This window comes from Metopolophium dirhodum, chromosome 1 (assembly GCF_019925205.1).
Source record: "Metopolophium dirhodum isolate CAU chromosome 1, ASM1992520v1, whole genome shotgun sequence".
NCBI lineage: Eukaryota > Metazoa > Arthropoda > Insecta > Hemiptera > Aphididae > Metopolophium > Metopolophium dirhodum.
The window spans coordinates 158,994,217-158,999,216 of NC_083560.1; the positions used below are offsets into that span (position 1 = coordinate 158,994,217).

The window sequence follows — 5,000 nt, forward strand, 5'->3', positions numbered from 1 at the left end:
ACGTGTTCACGTCGTACGTTCCGAGTACTATAGGACACCGGTGTCCGCGACATTTAAATCGGTAATCCTTTATCCGCGGCCGTACCGCTACGCACGGAGATAGACCGATATTTGATTTTCGCTTAACCGCTACGCACTGTGATTGACTGTATTCCGACGGCGGGGTCTCGGTCAACCGTTTTCACGGTTTGCCGGTGACATCGACCGTACCGTTCATCACGGGCAGACCGCAGAGTCGTTGTCCAGGGATATCCCCCTTTGCCGAAAACCTTTACCGCGTAGAATTTCTGCGCTGACCGCGACGTTACAGGGGTGATTACCGTCGCCGAGCTGCGCGCCCGCCGTACCGTCTCGTCGCACGGACCACCGTGTGTGAAAATTCGATTTTTTTTTTTCACTCGACGTCCTCGGTTATTCGTCGGTGCCGGGGTGGTGCACATGACGGCAGCCCCGGCGATGTCCGTCGACACGATTTCGAATTCAACTTTTCGAACGTAGTTTTTCCGTGTGCAATAACTCGTTAACCGTTGGTTCGATCTCGACGTACCCGAGACGTGTTCACGTCGTACGTTCCGAGTACTATAGGACACCGGTGTCCGCGACATTTAAATCGGTAATCCTTTATCCGCGGCCGTACCGCTACGCACGGATTTTGTGATTTTCGCCTAACCGCTACGCACGGTGATTGACGGATTTTCGATTCTCGGCTAACCGCTACGCACGGTGATGGCGAAGTTCCTTCGACTCGGGTGTACCACTACGCGTGAATACCCCCGTCGCACATTGTGAAACTCGAGATTTTGTAAATTTGTGAGCGACTCGGTCGTCGGCGTTCCGCCGGCGTCCGATCGCCAATCACGTACGACAGCAAAGCCACGGGCGACGCCGAAGCCGACGCGTCCATCGCCGCGCACCGGTCTGCCCCAGTCTTCGGAATGGTCAGCAATCCAGTGCCCTTCGATGGTATCCGTCCAAGTTTCGGCGACCGACCCATCTCGCACGCCGAGTGGCAAAACTCAACCGGCGTCGCAGGCCCGCCTTCCGGTGGGCCTCCGACGCGCAAATCGTTTTTTTCAAAAATCGATGACGACTCCCGTTACCGTTCCGCAAGTTACGAGCTCTCGACGCCAAAACATTCCCGCCGCGGCCGGCCATCGTCGCCGTGCCCGGCGGTCGCCGGGGCGAAGCCCCGGGACGACGGACTTCGCGTCGCGTCCCGGCTTCCCCCACGATCTCGGCTGGGGGCCGTTATAAACCTGGCGAGAGGCGCTAGCGCGGTAATTCTCCGTCCGCTGAAAACGGACGGCGTACGCGCTAACCCCGACTCTCGTCAACGCACGGGTCACGTCGCGTCGGGCGAGCGCTCGCTCTCCGCGTGTGTTCGGTCTACCGCACGCGACCGCCGCCGCAGTCGCCCCGCGTTCTGCGGGTGCTCAGTGCGGCGCTCGCGTCGACCGAAGCGCGCGGTTTACGGGCGCCCGTCCGCGCACGTATCCCACTCGAACCGCGGTCGGTCGTGCGCCGTGACCGTATACCGGTCACGGTCGTTTCGACCTTCCTCGGCGTCGGCTCGCCCACGGGCGGACCGGCGCTCGGACGCACGCGTCCCGAGACGAGTGTCCGCGTCGTCGTCGCCCCTTGGTCGGCGTCGCCGCGGGGATCCGTCACGGGACGCAGTTGTTGTAAAACCGAGATCCCTGGTTGATCCTGCCAGTAGTCATATGCTTGTCTCAAAGATTAAGCCATGCATGTCTCAGTGCAAGCCGCATTAAGGTGAAACCGCGAAAGGCTCATTAAATCAGTTGTGGTTCCTTAGATCGTACCCAAGTTACTTGGATAACTGTGGTAATTCTAGAGCTAATACATGCCGACAGAGTTCCGACCGTCGCGGCGCCCTCGGGCGTCGCTCGCGGGAGGAACGCTTTTATTAGATCAAAACCGGCCCGTCGCGGCGCGCTTCGTGCGCGTCCCGATCGCGGCCCGCGCAAAGACCTGGTGACTCTGAATAACTTCGAGCTGATCGCACGGTCTCCGTACCGGCGACGCATCTTTCAAATGTCTGCCTTATCAACTGTCGACGGTAGGTTCCATGCCTACCGTGGTGGTAACGGGTAACGGGGAATCAGGGTTCGATTCCGGAGAGGGAGCCTGAGAAACGGCTACCACATCCAAGGAAGGCAGCAGGCGCGCAAATTACCCACTCCCGGAACGGGGAGGTAGTGACGAAAAATAACGATACGGGACTCATCCGAGGCCCCGTAATCGGAATGAGAACACTTTAAAACCTTTAAACGAGGATCAATTGGAGGGCAAGTCTGGTGCCAGCAGCCGCGGTAATTCCAGCTCCAATAGCGTATATTAAAGTTGTTGCGGTTAAAAAGCTCGTAGTCGGATCTGTGTCTGGGCGGTGCCGGACCACCCTGGCGGTCCGTCGTGTCGCGGCCGGCCGTGTCGCGGGACCACGTGTCCCGTCGGCGCGGTCGTCGTCGCGCTCGTCAGCCGTCTCGGGGTGTTAGTTACCGGCACGTCGGCCGGACGTATTGTCGGCAGGCGGACACGTGTCTCGGGCTTCCGGCGCGCCGCGCGGCCACGCGTCGCGCGGCCGTCGGGGTTCGACGACGGCGGCCGCCTACTCCAATCTTGCTGCGCGGTGATCTTCACCGATTGCCGTCGGCGGGCCGACACGTTTACTTTGAACAAATTAGAGTGCTCAAAGCAGGCTCAAATCTGGCGGGGCGGCTTCACGGCCGTCTCGTCAAAAGGCCCTGAATACTGGTCGCATGGAATAATGGAACAAGACCTCGGTCCCGCGCATCTCCGCCCTTCGCGGGCGCGCGAAATCGCCCTCCGGGGCGTTTCCGTGCGCGGGCCGCCGGGCCGCGGGCGCCAGTCGCCCGCGCGTCCCGCCGGGCCGGTTTTCGGGACCGGAGGTAATGATCAACAGAGACGGGCGGGGGCATTCGTACCGAGACGTTAGAGGTGAAATTCTTGGATCGTCTCGAGACGAACTGACGCGAAAGCATTTGCCAAGTACGTTCTCGTATGATCAAGAACGAAAGTTAGAGGTTCGAAGGCGATCAGATACCGCCCTAGTTCTAACTGTAAACGATGCCAGCTAGCGATCCGCCGGCGTTTCATTAACGACCCGGCGGGCAGCTTCCGGGAAACCGAAGCTTTTCGGTTCCGGGGGAAGTATGATTGCAAAGTTGAAACTTAAAGGAATTGACGGAAGGGCACCACCAGGAGTGGAGCCTGCGGCTTAATTTGACTCAACACGGGAAACCTCACCAGGCCCGGACACCGGAAAGATTGACAGATTGAGAGCTCTTTCTTGATTCGGTGGGTGGTGGTGCATGGCCGTTCTTAGTTGGTGGAGCGATCTGTCTGGTTAATTCCGATAACGAACGAGACTCTGTCCTGCTAACTAGGCGGGTAACCCCGGGTCGGCGTGTGCGCGGCGCGGGCGGTTTCGGCCGTTCGTGTTCGCGTACCCGTCGGCTCGGCCCGGTATCCCCGAACGCGTTCGCCCGTCGTCCACGGCGGTCGTCGAGCGCGGCCGCGCCATCCGCGTCCCGGCGTGCGGCGGGCGTGTGTCGGCCGGGGGGCAACCTCCGGTCGGCGCGCGTCCGTCGTGCGTCGGGCTCCGTGGTGAAGCGCGCCGTGTTCGCGGCCGTCGCCGGCGGATCACGATACGTTACTAGGGCTACCGCCGGCTCCCAGGAGCTTAAACTCTTCTTAGAGGGACAGGCGGCGGACGAAAATAGCCGCACGAGACTGAGCGATAACAGGTCTGTGATGCCCTTAGATGTTCTGGGCCGCACGCGCGCTACACTGAAGGAATCAGCGTGTGTTAACATTCCTGGGCCGACAGGCTTCCGGGTAACCCGCTGAACCTCCTTCGTGCTTAGGGATCGTGGCTTGCAATTTTTCCACGTGAACGAGGAATTCCCAGTAAGCGCGAGTCATCAGCTCGCGTTGATTACGTCCCTGCCCTTTGTACACACCGCCCGTCGCTACTACCGATTGAACGGTCGCATTGAGGTCTTCGGAGTGGACGCGCGTTATTCGGCCCCCTCGGGGGCTGGGTCGTCGCGCGATCGCGAAGATGACCGAAATCGGCCGTTTAGAGGAAGTAAAAGTCGTAACAAGGTTTCCGTAGGTGAACCTGCGGAAGGATCATTAGAGACGGGCCCGCGGTACCGGCAGCACTTGCCGGTCTCGCGCGCGCCTAATCCGACCCCGTGGCCGCGTGCGCTCGCGACTAGCTCGCCGACCGCCCGCGCGCCGCGACCCCCCGACCGAGCGTCGACCGAAAGATGGTTAACGTCGAAAGACCATACGGGCCCCGCCGTGCGTCCGCGCACGGCGCGTGGCCGGTAGAAGTTTCGTCGACAAAAAAAAAACACCCGACCCCGAACAGCGGATCACTTGGCTCGTGGATCGATGAAGACCGCAGCTATCTGCGCGTCGTCGTGTAATCCGCAGGTTATACGAACATCGACCAGTCGAACGCACATTGCGGCCTCGGTGACCCGCGGGTCCCGGGCCACGCCTGTCTGAGGGTCGTATACCGGATACTCGGCCAGACCGATGCGCCGCCGGCAGGCGTCCGACGGCGGCGGCAGTCCTCCCGGGGACTGTCCGCCCGCCCGTCGGCCGCTCCGGTGGTGCGAGATTGGCGGTTCGACCGTGGAAAACCGCGCTCGCGCGGCCGCCTCCGGTCGTCCGCCCAAGTTGTGACGGCAAACAGTCACGGGTTCTCGCGTCGTCAAACGGCACGTCCCCGTCCGCCCGCCGCGCGAGAGCGCGGCCGGGTCGGCTGAGAGTCCACGGACCTCTCCGGCTTCCGAGACGCGGACGCGGACGGTCACCGTACGGGCGGAGCGCGGACCGCAGGCTGCCGTGTAATTTAAAAAAAAAAAAACCGATACGTTCCGACCTCAGATCAGGCGGGACTACCCGCCGGATTTAAGCATATTAATAAGCGGAGGAAAAGAAAA

General features: G+C 61.1%; 2 non-coding genes across 2 annotated transcripts in view; both read left to right on the top strand.

Moving 5' to 3' along the window:
• The first annotated feature begins 4,408 nt into the window (after positions 1–4,408).
• Positions 4,409–4,566, top strand: LOC132937588 (5.8S ribosomal RNA). Its single transcript, XR_009663711.1, has one exon. It is a non-coding gene; the product is annotated as a 5.8S ribosomal RNA (ribosomal RNA).
• Positions 4,567–4,935: 369 nt separating this feature from the next.
• LOC132937689 (large subunit ribosomal RNA) overlaps positions 4,936–5,000 on the top strand; it is a 4,194-nt gene continuing 4,129 nt past the window's right edge. The window contains exon 1 of the ribosomal RNA XR_009663785.1: positions 4,936–5,000. This exon is cut by the window's right edge and continues 4,129 nt beyond it. This is a non-coding gene — a ribosomal RNA (large subunit ribosomal RNA).